The sequence below is a fragment of the Marmota marmota genome, unplaced genomic scaffold, assembly GCF_001458135.2.
Source record: "Marmota marmota marmota unplaced genomic scaffold, marMar, whole genome shotgun sequence".
Classification (NCBI taxonomy): domain Eukaryota; kingdom Metazoa; phylum Chordata; class Mammalia; order Rodentia; family Sciuridae; genus Marmota; species Marmota marmota.
The window spans coordinates 64202612-64221397 of record NW_025999968.1 but is presented as its reverse complement, the minus strand read 5'-3'; the positions used below and the strand labels follow the sequence as shown (position 1 = coordinate 64221397).

General features: G+C 41.2%; 1 long non-coding RNA gene across 3 annotated transcripts in view; it reads right to left on the bottom strand.

Moving 5' to 3' along the window:
* Window positions 1–7515: 7515 nt before the first annotated feature.
* LOC125617003 overlaps window positions 7516–18786 on the bottom strand; it is a 24053-nt gene continuing 12782 nt past the window's right edge. For 2 of the 3 annotated variants that reach the window (XR_007347870.1, XR_007347872.1), the window contains 2 exons: window positions 10952–11071; window positions 7516–7632 (listed from right to left, as the gene is read on the bottom strand). This is a non-coding gene — a long non-coding RNA (uncharacterized LOC125617003). Of the gene's footprint in view, window positions 7633–10360; window positions 10513–10951; window positions 11072–18786 lie in introns of those variants that run through there. The other variant, XR_007347871.1, reaches the window with a different exon arrangement.

Here is an 18786-nt window from a genome sequence, read left to right as displayed (position 1 = left end):
CCAGTGTGTCCCAGGAATTGTAGGTATTGTAGTCTGACCTGCATAATGCACAGCTCTCAACTGGAAGGCCTCTGGGAGTTGCAGGCTGCATACTCACCTGGGCAACACACCTCACCAAGGATTCTGGATACTGTAGTTAAGCTCTCAGTCCAAAGTCCTCACAACAGAGGATCCTGAGAGCCGCTGGCACCAAGATTTGTGGGTAATATAGTCCTGTGTTTTTCCTACTCACTGCAGAAAATTCTGAAACTCAAATTCCCCCTTAGGATTGTGAGTAATGCAGTTCAATAGTTTGCCCACTCACCACAGAGCTGCAGTCCCTGACGATTCTGGATAATGCAGTCTAGGGTTTGCCTGCACAGTCCTGCTGAGGATCACGGGAGCTGAAGACCCCATGCTTTCCCAGTACCCTAGAGATTCTAGGTAGTGTGCTCTAACAATACAACTGTCACCACAGAAACCTCTGAGACTTACAGGGTCAGGGTATATAGGCATCCCCAGAAGTTCTGAGCATTGAAGTCTGGTATTCTGCCCTTGCAATTCTCACCCCAGAGGCTCTTGGGCAGAGCAGGCACCCAAAAGTAATTGGTAGTATACTTTAATTTTTTTGTACAGCCCTCTCTGCTGAGGTCTCAGCAAGCTGCAGGTCCCCAAGAATTATGGGTAGTACAGTTTGTCATTTGACCCATACTGCCATCACTTCAGAAGGCTCTGGTAACTGCAATGAGGATTCTGTAGTTACCCAGGATTCAGGGTACTGCAATCCATCATAATCTTTACATCTCTCACCCTAGAGGCTCCTGAGAGCTTCTTACTGCATTTTCATGAGCCCTTACCCTCAGGCCCCAGTGAGACTCCAGGCACTGGGCCCCACCTGCACCACCTTGAGGGGGCATTTGTGTCCTTAGACACTCAAGCCACACAAAACACATTGACATACCATGATAATGATCAGCCAAAGCCTCAGTAAGAAATACTGTTGTTGTTGTGGGGCTGGGGATGTGGCTCAAGCAGTAGCGCACTCACCTGGCATGGCCTGGGGAACTGGGTTTGATCCTCAGCACCACATAAAAAAAATAAAGATGTTGTACCCACCAAAAACTAAAAAATAAATATTGAAAAAAAAGAAATATTGTTGTAAAATAAGTTCTGCTAAAATATTAGCTGAGAAAGTAAAGAACATGGCAGAACTTACTTCTCAGCACACCAGGCAGTGCACAGGAAGCTTCTTCCTCATGTTTTCCTCACATGGACCTCAGTCATCCTGAATCCACAGTGGAGTCTCTATGGGTAGGTGCCAAGGAGAAGGAAGCTCTGGTCCTCACCATAGATATATCCACCAGGCATCCCCAGGCCATGGTATCTTTCTAGGTGTGTTCCCAGGTTAAAAAAAAACTCTCTGATCTATACCTTAGATAGAGCCCCTAGGAGTCCCTAGATTTGGCATCTCTCAGGTGAGTCCCCAGTAGAAGGAAGTTTGATTAGGGCACAGAACACAGCTCCCAAAACAGTTGATCAGAGACAGTTGTTCTGAGTGTCCCCTGCTGGCTACTGTGGGCAGTGCAGGATGCTGGGTGTTCACTGTTCAGAGCTGAACCCCCTTGTGCTAGGCACAGTGAAGCTCTAAAATTCATACTTCTGACTATTCCAGGTCATGATTTTGGAAATCAAAAAGAAATAGAGCCCAGCATCCTATGTCTTGATCACAATGAATGGAAATAGCAAGCAGCAAAATACATGGCCCATAGGCAAAATTTCATTGATTTCAGCAATCATGTAGAGGAAATAGTGAAATTTATAAACTGGAATAAGAAAAATTTTAAAACATTAATATTTAAAATAGACACCCCAAATTTGAAGTACTTTCATGTAAGTCTTAAAGTACAATCATTCTTTCAGAAAATCTTGAAATGTTTAGAAAGAAATCAAATGAAATATAAATAAATGCAGATATACTTTGTTCAGGTCTCAATATAATTAACATGAAATTATCTCAAACCTGACCTGAAGATTCAGTGCGTTCCAGAAATTCCCAACAAACTGTTTTTAAACCTAGACTAGACAGCACTGACTGCAAAAGGACCCACTTCAAGAAGCCACACATATGGATGCCAGAACCTATCAAAATACTCTCTAGACTTGCATTTAAAATGGAAAACTGTAAAACTCTAGAAGATGTGCATGACCACATGTTTCATGATGAGGTTCTATATACAGCACCCCCCAAAAAAATCCATGAAAGCTGGGGATGTGGCTCAGTGGTTAAGCACCCCTGGGTTCAATCCCTGCTACCAAACAAACAAACAATAACAACAACAAATCCTTGAAAGAAAAACCTGATAATGTGGACTGTATTTACTTCTCTGTAAAAAAAATCATATTAAGGAAATAAAAAGATAAGTCAAAGACTGGGGGAAACGTTGGAAGGTATATGTCTAAAACAAACTTGTGTACAAAATATAGTAAGACATTCAACAATAACACAACATAATGGGTAAAGATCTGAACAGACAATGCACAAGAAAGATACAAGATGGCAAAGAAGCATAGAAATGACTATTAGTCTCACCTGTCAAGAGGAAAGCACAAACTAAGACTCCAAGGTGCACTGCACAACTACTAAGCTGCTAAGGTCTTTACTAAGTGCAATATCAACCATGAGGATGATGAGCAGCCACAGGAACTCTTATGCATTGCTGGTACAGCACACAACAGCTCACCACTATCAAAAAACTGGCCATTTTTCCCAAAGTTAGACATGGTGTCACCATATGGTCCTAAAAATATAGACAACTGCCTCAAAAAAATATATATCTAGTTAACAGCAGGCAATTACATATAGCAGTTCTATTCACAATGCCCCAATACCTTAAGCAATCAGGATGTGTCTCAATGGGTGAACAAATAGCATAACTGCTATGAATCTATGCCATGGAGGCTCTGGTGTCTCTGAGCTCCCCCAGGTCTCTACTCTGGTCTGGACCCTGGACTGCCTTTACCTTTGCACACCTCACAGAGGGAAAAGTGAATTCTGAATAGAAACACCTGTAAATGCAGCTGATAAACTCAGGCTCAGTATGCAGTTGCTGCCTGTGGAAAGAGATTAAAAAGTTCTGAATGTGGGTGGTAAACTCAGAAAAATGCAAGCACAACAACCCAGGCCTGCATCTTTGTCCATAGGAGCTTCCTGGGGAACAACAGGCAAACTTGGAGGCAACTCCAGGATCCCCACAGAACCACATCTAGGGGAGAACCTGGAGGTGGCTGCCATTAGGACACCTGTGACCCACCTCTGATTAGCTTAGAGGACATTATGCTACAGCTTCATACCCCCCCCCCGTCCCAATTTTAATTTCATCTCTTTCCTCAGGTTGCAAATGCATCCTGAGCTTGGATTCTGTTGATTGATTAGCTTGTTTAGTGTTGCAGAGAGCTGTGCCACTACCTAGTCCTGATGCATAACCTCAGAAATTCACTGTTCTGGTTATTCAACATACGTTTGCATATTTTTAGCTAAAATAGAGCCCATCATCCCATATTTTGATCCATCGTAATCTTTATCTTTATACCCTAATCTTTATCTTTATATCCTACAGTTACCACCCAGTTAATCCCTATCAGTGGATAATTAGGTTAATGCTTTCATTAGGTTGGTGCACTGATGTAGGTTAATGCTCTCAGGATCCAATCATTACACATCTAAATTTTCTCTCATTGACTCACACATGAGATTTTTAAAGGAAAACTCATATCTAAACCACAATAGCTATGGATACCATAGGAACATGAAAGGACACAGGATAGCTATTATATTAGCCTTAGGTGCTTATCATATTAGTATTAAAGATCATAGGGAGATACTATTTTGTTTTAGATGTTATAGTATGTATATTATATTTGGATTAGAGACCACAGGGCAGTTATTATATTAGTTTTTGATGCCATGTTGTGAATATTATTTTAGTATTAGAGGCCATGATGTGGACATTATATTAACATGGAAGCTGTTGTATTAGTATTCAAGTCCACTCTACAGATACTATATTTGTATCAGAGGCCACATGTGGACACAATAGCATCAAAGGCTACTATGTATAATACATTAGCATTAGAGGCTGCACATGGACAACATGTTAGCATTATCACTACACCATAACAGTATTATGACACTGCCATATCCAGGAAGGTGGCACATACCCTCTGGTGGTCATTAGGACCCAGCACAGAATGCTTCAATTCAGTGGTGTATGGGCACCCTCTTGTCGCGACTTCTTGCCCGCAAGGAAGACGCAACACTCAGGAATCTTCTTTCAGTAGTTTATTTCAGGCCCTTGATAGTTCTTCATCTCCCTCTCGGATGCCCCTCCCAGCCTTAATAAAGCATCTCAAGCCCCAATGCAAAGCAGCCACGTGGAGCTTTCTCATAGGGTGATGAAAAGTCATGCGCCAACTCTCCCAAATAAGGAGTTGTTTGTCACAGACCACAGCGGAGCCAGCGCCATCTTGTAATGGCGACCATAATTTGCATAAACGGCAGAAGCGGCTCACCACACCCTCTGACATTCCTGAGAAATGGATGAAATTCAGTACTGTATCTAGATTACTCAAGGCCATGATTTTGGAAATTCAAACTAAAATGAAACCCAGTATCCTTGTTTTTTAAGAAATGGTGATTGAACAAGTAATTCAGACCATATTGAGTGAAATGAATGCAGACAAAAACAGAAACTCCTACAAAAATTAACTCATAATAGTCCATAACTAAAATGTGGTAAAACTAAAAGAAATCTGAAAAGAAATAAGAAAATCTATGTGATCTTAGATTTAGTGATGGTAGTGTATATTTGTTTCTGGTATGAGGGATTGAATGCAGGGCCTCACACATGCTATACAAACTTTCTAATACTGAGCTACTTCCCCAGTCCTTGATGATGAGTTTTAACTCACAATACCAAATGCCAACTGACTGAAAAAAAATACCAATAACATGGACTTTATAAAGTTCATTTTTTTATGAAGTGCACTGTTGCAGGCCAACAATCCCATTTACTCAAAAGGCTGGGGCAGGAAGATTGCAAACTTGAGCCCAGCCTAGGAAATTTTTTAAAGGATGGGATATAACTCAGTGGTAGAGCACTTGCCTAGTTTATGTGAGGCCTGGAGTTCAATCCCCAGCACTACACACACACACACACACACACACACACAATTTTTTTTCCTACTCTGTAAAACATGGCAAATAGTTATACAAAATGATGTTCAGCATCCCATATCATCAGGGAATCATAAATTAAAACAATAGTGAGGTAGTATGGCACAGCTATTAGAACTGCTGAACTCTAAGAAACAGCAGTGCACCAACAGCTGCAGGATGTGAGATACCAGCAGTCTCAGGCATTACTAGGAGAACATGTGGCATGGCCACTTTGAAAGATGATGTGCCAGTTCTTCCCAAAGCAAAAGAGTCCAATCTATGACCCAACAGTGTCCCTATAAATTATCTTCATTTAGAGAAATTCTTTGAAAAAAGTATGTCAAAACAAAACTAACATGTAATTATGCATAGCAGCTCTATGATGCTGATCAGATCATAAATAAGAACGTCCTCCCATAGCTGAATGCATAACCAACACAGAATATAAAGGAATGAACTGCCACCCTACACAGAGACATAGATAAATCCTACCTGATACACTGCTAAGTAAAATAAGCCAGGCTGAAGAGGCTACATGCTGTATGGTTTACCTTTTATGACATTCTAGAAAAGACCAAATTACAGAGGAAGAATTGTGCAGGATGAGGCCCAGGAGCCTCCCAGCACAGGAGTCTCCATCTACATGGAGTTGGAGTGCACCACCCTTCCTGTGGTTTTTCTCATGACCATCCTCCATCCTGAAGCTGCCCTAGAGCCCACCAAAAGTCCTTATTAAAGCACAATTCCCTCCTAGGCCCCCAGGAGATTCTGCAGGAGTTAGGAGCTCTGTGCAAATAACCAAGGTAAAAGAATCAATATTGGAACAAAAGATGCTCCTAACACCTCTGTCACTCAGAAAATATGAAGATTTTAGGAGTGCTGCACCAGGAACTGGGTGAAGAGAGTCTGAATGTGTATTTCTTTTTTTTTTTTTTTTAGTTTTCGGCGGACACAACATCTTTGTTTGTATGTGGTGGTGAGGATCGAACCTGGGCCGCACGAGTGCCAGGAGATCGCGCTAATGCTTGAGCCACATCCCCAGCCCTGAATGTGTATTTCTTATCATGTCAAAGCCCATAATCTGAATAATAAATTCATTGCTCATAATGAAACAATGAATTAATTATATGGCAGAAACTAGGAGCTAGATGGAGTGAGAAGTTATGATAAACAAGGGGTGAAGGCAGAGGGATCTATGTCATAAGGGGTCAGAATCCACTGACTGCATATCCGTATAAACTCACATTTTGCTTAAAACATTCACAGATGGTTCCACATAAACATAGTTATAACTAGGGGATATGAAAAGATTAGAATACATATACACTTCTTTGCATTGTCAGTTGTGTGGATCAAGATGCAAGATGAAATATGTTTTATAGACTTTTTTAAAGACCTTTATTTTATTTGTTTATTTTTATGTGGTGCTGAGGATCGAACCCAGTGCCTCACACATGCCAGATGAGTCAACTACCACTGAGCCACAGCCCCTGCCAGATGAAAGATTTTAATATCACTCTCTAATCAAAGGAGCCAGGACTCTTTGAAGAAATGGCTGATACTAAGAGTAAGACAGTAAATATATAAGTCAGGGTAATTTTAAATATTAATTTAAATATCAGAAAGAAAAAACTTTGAGACAAAACCAGAAAATATGTTAAAGGACAACAGGAGATAATGGAAAGATCTCCAATGGAAAGAATCCCCAATGAATTGAGCAGCAAAGTACTATTTAAAAAAAGGGGGGGGACAAAAAAACAGCTTAAGGAAACTATCCAGACTACTGGTATAAATAAATGACTGAATACACAAACAAATGAGGTTGAGGAGAAAACTCTTGTGCAGAAGAATCCCATATAATTGAGAGAGACACAGCCATCAAGGAGGTAGAGCTAACTCTCTGATGCCTAAGTGTGGGCTCTGCATTGTTACTTCCTCCAGAAGAACAGACAATGTGGACATGCAAAAAAGAGTAACTTCACAGTAAGAAACATGAATGGCCCTTCCTCAAACAGGTGAGCACAATCAATACTAACACTTCACCTTGAGGACATGAGATGATAGAGCTGCTTTTCATCTCAGCAGCCAGCTTCCCCCAGTCCAATAGCCCCAGGCTAAATAGGAGAAAAACAAGGAAACCTGAAAGGCACTTCCTCAGCCAGGTGAGCACAGTCAATACTAATATGACAATAAGGACAAAAGATGACAGAGCAGTTCTCAACCTCTGTGACATGCCTCCCCCAGACCCACAGCCCCAGTTTAAATATGAAAAAAAAAACAAGGAAAATTCAATGGAGAACAATCTAAAAAAATACCTGATAAGTCCTCCTCAATACTGTCAAGGTCATCAGAACAAGGAAGTTCACAGAAACTGTCACCCCAAGAGAAGTCTATGGAGACATGATGACTGGATGTCATGTTGGCTCCTAAATGGTATCCTAGAACAGGAAGACACAGAACTGAGAATCCAAAGGACATATGATTTCAGTTAATTGTAACATACCAGTATTTTTTCTTCATGACAAATGGTCTAAGATGTTAACACTTTAGACACAGCTCACCTAAATCATAACAAGGGAAGAAACCAGGTTGAGGCTACCTGGGAAATCTCTGCACTTTCTTTTCAATTTCTGTATAAAAATAAAACTAAGCCTGGCATGGTAGCACATGCCTTTAATCCCAGTGTCTTGGGGGCTCAGGCAGGATGATTTCAAGTTCAAACTCAGCCTCAGCAGCTTAGTGAGGCCCTAAGTAACTCTGTGAGACCCTGCCTCTAAATAAAATACAAAAAAGGGCTGGGGATGTGGCTCAGTGATTAAGTGCCCCTGGATTCAATCCCCAGTACCCCACCACAAAAAAAAAAAGATTAAACTACTCTAAAGTAAAATCTTAGGACATGGTTATATTTTCTCAAACACCTACTTGTTTAATTATTCATACAGTTAATTACTGGTAACTGACACGCTTAGCTAGTTCTGTATTTTATTAGGAACATTTATAACACAAAAATCAAATAGTTCAAACTCATATAAAATTGAAAGTATGTGCCTCTTCTACATATTTCATGTTGAAATAATAACATATGTTAACTTATTATATTTTTATGCTGTCACTAGGTTCTAGGTTTGTCTTCTTAAAACTTGATCACTAGAGGGGGAAAAATGACATTTTAGAGATTCTATTTCAACTCATGGTTTAACTTTCCCTAAAGAATGACTTTATTAAAAAAAAAAAAAGTCCTAATACAAATTGACTCCCTGTGACTGAATGACTTATCCCAAAGAATCCTTGTCTCTATTTTATTTCTATGCATACCTTTTAGCGGCAATATAATCAAATATTTGTCACTGGGACAAATAGTCAAAGAAATAGTCATCTCCTCCAACACCTCTGCAGGAAGTGGTGAGCCAAGAGAAGCAAAGGTGTCAGCTCAGTCCAGGAGTGATAATAGATGCTGCTGTGTTGTGGGAAAACACTCTACCTTTTAGAAATCACAAGGAGCTGTGAATGCCCAAACTCTTGCATGAGTCTAAATCTAGTTGAAATTCTAAGTAATTTTAGTGTCACTAGCTCATCATGAAGCCAATGACAACTAAAGGATCTATGGGGCTGGGGATGTACCTAAGTGGTAGAAAGATTTCCTACCATGCAGGAGGCCCTAGGACCAACCCCCAGAACCACAAAAGGAAAAAAAAATAATTTGTGTCTTATTTGTGTAATCAAATAGAAAATGAATAATCATTCCTCTTAAGGAAACATGTTGGACCTAAAACACTTGAGACTCTCAGAATCAAAATACTCTCCTTATGGTGTATCGCATACCTAGACCATCATGAACGGTGGTGTCACATCATAAAGCATGTTCACATTAAGCATACCATCAAAACAACAAAAAGGCTTTATTGACTGTTGATAAGAAAAATGAACATAATCTAGCTTAGGAAATTATTAACACATTGGAAACATGTGATACTGACATCAAAATCCTCCAGGACAAGCCAGGCACTTTGACACATACCTCTCATCTCAGCTATTTGGGAGGATAAAGCAGAAGGATCACAAATTTGAGGCTGATATTAGCAATTCAGCTAGACCCTGTATCAAAATGAAATTGTAACAAGGACTGGGGACATACGTAGCTCAGGGCTTGCATAGCACATGCAAGGCCCTGGGTTTAATCCCCAGTGCCAAAAAAAAATTCTCCAGGTGAGACAACTATGGCAGGTTCAGAACAGGGCAGTAGCCATTATGTCAACCTCCTCAAAATAATTAAAGTAAACCTGCACTTTGTTCAGCTCACAATACTAACATGTCTGATTTCTGCTTCTAATAATTCAAATGTAACCATTTAAATATGATCAAAAGTGGATGTACTTCTCTAATGAATCCAACAAATATGAGAAAGATACTCAACTGCATTCTGAAAGCCACCTTATAAGCACATAGGGTCACCAACATTAGGATAAAATGAAATCATGGCATTTCCCAAATGAAATAACCCTAAATATTAATAAATACATAATTTCAAAAGAAAGACAAATTTCTGAAATCAAAAGCAATATCAAAATGATATTCTGAACAGAGGTAAAACACTTAATAGAGTTCTCCCAAAAGTATTCCTGACAACATAAAGTATCATGCTCATTAGAAGGCCCATCCCTTTGAATGCAAGGAATAAGAGAACTTTCTGATGAATATAAAACTTTAATAGGACATATGGAAATTCTTTCTAAATTTGAAAAGAAGAAAATATATGTTTTTTAAAAAGCTTATTTTTAGTAAATGTATCTGAATTACAAAAAAAGCAGCTACTGACCTGTCTCTTACATTTTGTGATGATTTGCATCTCAGGAGATTTCATCTATAGTGGTTTTAAATATCAAAAAAATATCAATAGTTGACATTAAAAATATCATCATCCCTCTTCTCTTTTAAAACTGATTTGAAATTTTCTTAGAATAATTTCATATGAATTTGGAAGAGGCACTGTGGTATATGTATGTATGTGTAAATACATGACCTTTTTAAAAAAATTTTATTTATTTTTAGTTGTAGTTGGACACAATACCTTTGTTTTATTTTCTTATTTTTATGTGGTGCTGAGGATCGAACCCAGGGCCTCGAACGAGCTAGGTGAGTGCTCTACTACTGAGCCACAACCCCAGCCCCAATACATGATCTTTTTAAAGCATGCCTCTCATGCTTGAGTCCTGTCAAAGACATCTTCTGTGTCTGTAGTGCTGGGATGGACTCCATGGGCTCTCACATGCCAGGAAAGTGCTCTGCCACTGAGCTGCACATCCAGTCTCCAAAGATACCTTAATAAGTGGAAATTAATTAAAATCATTTGATTATGAGCATTTCCAAACAATACAATTCTCTCAAACAAGCCAATTCTCTCAATCAAAAACAAAGTAAGCTAAAAGTAATTTTTAAAATATTCCTTATACAAAATAAAAGTTCACAGAATTAAAAATTCTATAAAGGGCTAGAGTTGTGGCACAAAGGCAGAGCATTTGCCTGGCATGTGTTAGGCCCTGGGTTCAATCCCCAGCACCACATATAAACAAAATAAATAAATAAAATAAAAAGATCCACTGACAACTAAAAAAAATATTTTAAAAATTATGTAGAAAACTGAAAGAATATTAAATAAAAATTGAATAGGAAAAACCTACTGCACAGACTTGAGGCCATGAGGAATTACATAGTAAAATAACTCTAAAATAAGAAAACTAAATGAATCAATTAGCATACAAAACCTTGGACTGGTACTTAGAGTCCTCCCACTGGATGGGATCCTGGGATCATCAGGGCTCAAGGCTGGCTGTCATCTGCCATTTAACAAATTCTGGTTTTATTTCAAATGTCCATGATCTATACAGAAAAAAAGAGAGATAGAAAGGTGATTTTTCTAAATTTATTTTATGGCATATCAAATTCTGATATAGTCAAGATAATTCATCCAATGCAGGATGTCAGTGTTTGTACAACAGACATTATTTGTGCACAATTACAAATATACTGCCAATTAGCACAGCAGCCAGGAGCTGCTCATCCTAGACTAGCAGGGGCAGAGTCTGGAGGAGGGGGAAGGAAGGTCAGGAGGAGGATGAGGGGGCCTGGAAGATGGGTGGGTTCTGGAGAAGAGGCAGGGACTTAAAGAGGAGGAGGGTTGGGCTGGGTTTATGGCTCAGTGGTAGAGCACGTGCCTAGCATGTTGAGGCACTGGGTTCAATATTCAGCACCACATAAAAATAAATAAACAAAATAAAGGTATTGTGTCCATGTGCAATTAAAAAAAAATAAAAATAAAAGGAGGAGGGTGAGGTCTGGAGGAGGTGCAAGACAGGAAGAAGGGAAAGGTCTGGAGGAGAGGCAGGGTCTGAAGGAGGGGGAGAATGGGTCACAAGGGGGCAGGGCCTGGCAGATGGGTGGGACCTGAAGGAGGGGGCAGGTCCTAGAACATGAGTAGGACCTAGAGGAGAGGCAGGGTAGGAAAAAGGGGCAAGGGTGGTTCAGGAGGATGTGCAGGGCCATAGAATATTGGTGGGGTCTGGAGGGGGAGGCCTTAGGGGGAGGGTCCTGGAGGGGTGGCTTCTTGCTAATTAAACTCTCCACCAAAAGAAAAAGGTTGGCTGTGGTAGCTCAGTGGTAGAGTGCTTGCCTAGCATGTGTGAGGCAGGGTTTGATCCTCATCACCACATAAAAATAAATAAATAAAATAAATGTATTGTGCCCTTCTACAACTAAAAAAGAATTTTAAAAAACTAAGCAAAGGTTAAAGAAAGAGAAAAATGTCGTTCATGAGTTCAGTTCCATAAAAAAATTGAATGTATTTTTAATAAATTCTGGCTTTGTTAGAAGAGATATATTTAAATTTAAGTGGCTCGGAAGGCTGAGGCAGAAGAATCTTGAGTTCAAAACCAGCCTGAGCAAAAAGCAAGGCATGAAGCAACTCAGTGAAACCCTATCTCTATAATACAAAATAGGGTTGCCCCACACCAGGCATCTCCCTCAGGCTACTCTGAGGAGAACGGAACCCTGGGCATCCCTACAGACATGACCCATGAGGCTCCCCACACCAGGAGTCTTCCTCAGACAACTCTGAAGAGAAGGGAACCCCAGGCGTCCCTAGAGACATGACCCAAGAGAGTCGCACACTGGCGTCTCCTCCAGGCCACTCTGAGGAGAAGGGAACCCCGGGCCTACTAAGAGACATGAGAATGAGGGTCCCCAACCCTGGCATCTCCCTCAGGAAATCCTGGAAACCCTAGAAACGTGCCACATGAGGGTCCCCAAGACAGGCGTCCCCCTCAAGCTACTCTGAGGACAAAGGAACCCCAGGCATTCCTAGAGCCTTGACTCACGAAGTCTCTAAGCCAAGAGTCTGCTGAGGTTGCTCTGAGAAGGGAGCTCCGAGAGTCCCTGGAGGCATGACCCACGAGAGTCCCCAACCTGGGTGTCTCTCTCAATTGCTCTGAGAAGGGAGCTCTGCCCCTCTCTGTGGAGTGACCCAACATTCCAGTAAGCTGGGGCTCTCCCGGGTTGGCCCTGAATGGGAAGCCAGCTCTCCTCACTCTCAGGGAGGCAGCATTAAAGATGGCAGTGAGGTCCCGCCCCTTCTTAACCATGCCCCTTTGGCCACATGCGCATGTGCAGGAGCTGCTCCTGGCTCACAGGTGGGGCCTCTCCCAGCTCCTTGGTGAATGTCAGCACATTCTTCCACCCTCAGCAGTTACTGAATAAAATATGTTCCCACTGCTGTAACTTGGTCTGGCTATGGCACAATGAGGAGTGGAATCTCAGGAGAGGAGAAATGGAGTCCAGGAGACCCCCTCCCTGCACTCCACCAGGCCAAGTGCTGCAGCAGCCTGAGCCAGGTGGGCAGAGGAACAGAGGGAGGCCACCATAGGGAGTCTAGACCCTCACTCAGGTACCCAAGGGCAGAAGCCAGAAACAGACCACCACAAAGGCTTCTGGGACATGTAGTCTTTGAGACAGAGTGACTTAGCCAGGGTCTGCCCCATTTTAGAATCAGGGATTTTAAGAAACTCTGTTAATTCCTAGCCCAGGGTGACCACTGTAGGAGGGTAGAAGAACCTGGATTTGTGGGTAATATAGTCCTGTGTTTTTCCTACTCACTGCAGAAAATTCTGAAACTCAAATTCCCCCTTAGGATTGTGGGTAATGCAGTTCAATTGTTTTCACACTCACCACAGAGGATTCTGGGAGCTGCAGTCCCTGACAGTTCTGGATAATGCAGTCTAGGGTTTGCCTGCACAGTCCTGCTGAGGATCACAGAAGGTGAAGACCCCATGCTTTCCCTGGTACCCTGGAGATTCTAGGTAGTGTGTTCTACCAATACAACTGTCACCATAGAAACCTCTGGGATTTACAGGGTTACAGGGTATGTAGGCAATCCCAGAGATTCTGAGCATTGAAGTCTGGTATTCTGCCCTTGCAATTCTCACCTCAGAAGCTCCTGGGCAGAGCAGGCACCCAAAAGTTATTGGTAGCATAGTTTAATTTTTTGTCAGTACAGCCCTCTCTGCAGAGGTCTATGCAAGCTGCAGGTTCCCAAGAATTATGAGTAGTACAGTCTGTCATTTGACCGATGCTGCCCTCACTGCATAAGGCTCTGGTAACTGCAATGAGGATACTGCAGTTACCCAGGATTCAGGGTAGTGCAAACTATTGTAATCTTTACATCTCTCACCCTAGAGGCTCCTGAGAGCTTCTTGCTGCATTTTCATGAGCCCTTACCCTCAGGCCCCAGTGAGACTCCAGGCCTGGGCCCTCCCTGCACCACCTTGAGGGGGCATTTGTGTCCTTAGACACTCAAGCCACACAAAATACATTGACATACCATGATAATGATCAGCCAAAGCCTCAGTAAGAAATACTGTTGTAAAATAAGTTCTGCTAAAATATTACCTGAGAAAATAAAGAACATGGCAGAACCTCCTTCTCAGCACACCAGGCAGTACACAAGAAGCTTCTTCCTCATGTTTTCCTCACGTGGATCTCAGTCATCCTGATATCACAGTGGAGTCTCCATGGGTAAGTGTCAGGGAGAAGGAAGCTCTGGTCCTCACCATAGACATATCCACCAGGCATCCCCAGGCCATGGTATCTTTCTAGGTGTGTTCCCAGGATAAAACACACACACACACACACACACACACACACACACACATTCTGGTCTAAACCTTAGATAAAGCCCCTAGGAGTCCCTAGATGTGGCATCTCTTATATGGGTCCCCAGGAGAAGGAAGTTTGATTAGGGCACAGAACACAGCCCCCAAAAGAAGTTGATCAGAGAACATTGTTCTGAGTGTCCCCGCTGGCCACTGTGGGCAGTGCAGGATGCTGGGTGCTGGCTGTTCACTGTTCAGAGCTACACCCCCTTGTGCTAGGCACAGTGAAGCTCTGAAATTCATAGTTCTGACTATTCCAGGTCATGATTTTTGAAATCAAAAAGAAATAGAGCCCAGCATCCTATGTCTTGATCAGAATGGATGGAGATAGCAAGCAGCAAAGTACATGACCCATAGACAAAATTTCATTGATTTCCTATATTTCAGCCATCATGTAGGGGAAACAGTGAAATTTATAAACTGGAATAAGAAAAATTTTAAAGCATTAATATTTAAAATAGAGACCCCAAATTTGAAGTACTTACATGTAAGTCTTAAAGTACAAACATACTTTCAGAAAATCTTGAAATGTTTATAAAGAAATCAAATGAAATATAAATAAATGCAGAGATATTCTTTGCTCAGGTCTCAATATAATTAAGATGAAATTATCTCAAACCTGATCTGAAGATTCAGTGCATTCCAGAAATTCACAACAAACTGTTTATAAACCTAAACTAGACAGCACTGACTGCAAAAGAACACACTTCAAGAAGCCACACATATGGATGCCAGAACCTATCAAAATACTCCCTAGACTTGAATTTAAAATGTGAAACTGTAAAACTCCAGAAGATGTGCATCACCACATGTTTCATGATAAGGTTTTATATGTAGCCCCCGCAAAAAAATCCATAAAAGCTGGGGATGTGGCTCAGTGGTTAAGCTCCTCTGGGTTCAATACCAGCTACCAAGCAAACAAATGATAACAACAAGAAATCCATGAAAGAAAACCTGATGTGCACTGTAGTAAATTTCTCTGTAAAAAAAATCATATAAAGAAATGAAAAGACAAGTCAAACACTGGGGGAATCTTTGGAAGATATATGTCTACAACAAACTTGTGTAAAAAAAATAGTGAGACATTCAACAATAAGACAACATAATTGGTAAAGACATGAACAGACAACTCACAAGAAAAATACGACATGGCAAAGAAGCATACAAATGATTCTTAGTATCACCTGTCATGAGGAAAGCACAAACTAAGACCCCAAGGTGCACTGTACACCTACTGAGCTGCCAAGGTCTTTATTAAGTGTGGTATCAACCATGAGGATGATGAGCAGCCACAGGCACGCTTGTGCCTTGCTGGAAGAACACACAACAGTTCAACACTACCAAAAAACTGGGCATTTTCCCTAAAGTTAGATGGTGTCACCACACAATCCTAAAAACATAGACAACTTCCTCAAAAATGTATATCTAGATAACAGCATGCAATTACATATAGTAGTTCTATTCACAATGCCCCAATACCTTAAGCAATCAGGATGTGCTTCAATGGGTGAACAAATAGCATAACTGCTATAAATCTATGCCATGGAGGCCCTGGTGTCTCTGAGCTCCCTGAGGTCTCTACTCTGGTCTGGAACCTGGACTGCCCTTACCTTTGTATACCTCACAGAGGGAAAAGTGAATTCTGAATAGAAACACCTGTATATGCAGCTGATAAACTCAGGCTCAGTGTGCAGTTGCTGCCTATGGAAAGAGATTTCAAAGTTATGGATATGGGTGGTAAACTCAGAAAAATGCAAGCACAACAACCCAGGCCTGCATCTTTGTCCATCCATAGGAGCTTCCAGGGATACAACAGACAAACATGGAGGCAACTCCAGGATCCCCAAAGAACCACATCTAGGGGAGAACCTGGATGTGGCTGCATTAGGGTCCCTATGTCCCACCTCTGATTAGCTTAGAAGACATTATCCTACAGCTTCATTCCCCTATCCCAACTTTTAATTTCATCTCTTTTCCACAGGTAGCAAATGCATCCTGAGCTTGGATTCTGTTGATTGATTAGCTTGTTTAGTGTATTGTAGAGAGAGCTGTGCCACTACCTAGTCCTGATGCACAACCTCTGAAATTCACTGTTCTGGTTATTCAACATACGTTTGCATATTTTAGCTAAAATATAGTCCATCATCCCATGTTTTGATCTAAAAGGATGGTGTTATGGTTTGAATATTTTCCACCCATATTTTATGTCCCCAAAGCCGTGGATCCCAGAAAGTCCAGGTCTGAACAAACCACCCCTCATATTCTCTTTCAGCTCCCCTCTTGCCATCTACACCTTGGAACAGCCAAAATATCTCTTTTAAATTCAGCAGGGAGAGTCCCTCAGGAATGTATAGAAGATGATACTCCATTTGGTCATGGTGTCTCACCTATGCCCACTGGGCCCAGCTGGCCCTTTGAAGAAGTGAGCATAGAACAAGCTTGGAGTAATCCAAGACAAACACTAACACTCAATTGGGCACACAAAACCTATAGTTCCACAACCAGCATCTGAGGCACATGGCATGGTGATGTTCTCTCCAAAACGGCTTGTGCAGCTCTGCGCTATGGCTTTGCTGGTTGAAACCCACAAGACTCTCTCAGCTTATACATCTGTTTGATTCCCACAGCTTTCCTTGGCAGACTTTCCATGGTACTGGAATCTCTTAATCTTGGGGATCTCCACTACAGTTCCAGCTGCCTTCTCACTTCATACATCACACTCTCAGAGGTTGCCCACAGCATCTAACCATTTTCTTGGCCTCCCAGGTTTTCCTTTGAAATCTCAGTGAAAGCCTCCATAACTCCCTAACTCCAATGTCCCCCAATCAAAAAAAAAGGAAGATAATAGAAAAAGCACCATGTGGTTGATGCCAAGTTCTTTCGCCATCTCAACCAGTAGGCAAGATTTCTATGACTATGGCTGTAGTATCCTCTGAGTGCCTGGCATGGTGAAACAACTTCCCAGCCCCCCTTGTTCAAGCAGGTGCACAAATGGTCTCAAAGAATTTTTACTTTTATAACCTTGAGCCAGAGATAGGTGATATCTTTTCAATTCCTAAGATGCCCACAAGCCATCTTTTATATTGTCTCTGGGTAAAGTAATTTAGCATCTCTGCAGTGGTGGTAATGTCCTGAACAATCACAACTTACTTCACCCCAGTTCTACATTTTTTGGGCAAACTGGAAATTGTGAAAATATTTCTGCTCTGCTTTCAGATCTGATCCACAGTAAATTTGACTAAAGGTCACCAGCAATATCCATCTCACTACCTGAATGCTGTGTTGCCTTGAAATTTCCTTTGCCAGATTAATTAGTTCATCACCTTTTAATTCAACCCCATAGAATGTCTCAGAACACAGGCAAAATGTAGTCAACTTCCTAGCAAGACTGTAATATGAATGCCCTCTAGTCCTATTTCAATGCAGTCCTCTTCCTCTGAAACCTTACAACTCCATTCTTTGTTTTTTACAATCCTATTGGCATTTTAGACTTCTGAGATCCCACCAGAATCCCTCATTAAGCTCCACCTGCAACATACTAAACCTTTCCCAGCTTTATCTCTAAATATTTCAAACTTCCTCCCCCAACAAACCATCTCCAAAGACTTCTGAATCATATAGTTTATTCATAGCAAAAACCCACTCTCTGATTTAGTCAGCTTTTTCATCACTGCGACCAAAGGATCTAACCAGAACAAATTTAAAAAAGGAAAAGCTTATTTGCTGCTCATGGTTTCAGAGGTCTCACTCCAAAGACACACAACTCAATTGCTCATTTAAAAAAATTTTTAGTAATCAATGGACTTTTATTTATTTATATGCAGTGTTGAGAATTGAGCCCAGTGCCTCAAACATGCTAGGCAAGCACTCTACCGCTGAGCTCTTGGTCCAAATTGAAGCAGAACATCATTGCCAAAACTGTAGAGAAGAAAAGCTGGCAAACAAGAAGGAGAGGGAGAGGGGGGAGAGAGAGAGAGAGAAAGACAGAGAGAGAGAGAGAGAGAGAGAGAAAGAGAGAGAGAGAGGGCTCTTCTCCCCAGGGACAAAATATTAACCTCAAAGGAATGCCACCATTTACCCACCTTGTCCAGTTACACCCTACAGTTACCACCCAGTTAATCCCTATCAGTGGATAATTATGTTAATGCTTTCATTAAGTTGGTGCACTGATGTAGGTTAATGCTCTCAGGATCCAGTCATTACACATCTAAATTTTATCTAATTGACTCACATGAGTTTTTTAAAAGGATAACTCATATCTAAACCATAATAGCTATGGATACCATAAAAACATGAAAGTACACAGGGCAGCTATTATATTAGCCTTAGGTGCTACACTATGGATATCATATTAGTATTAAAGATCACAGGGAGATACTATTTTGTTTTAGA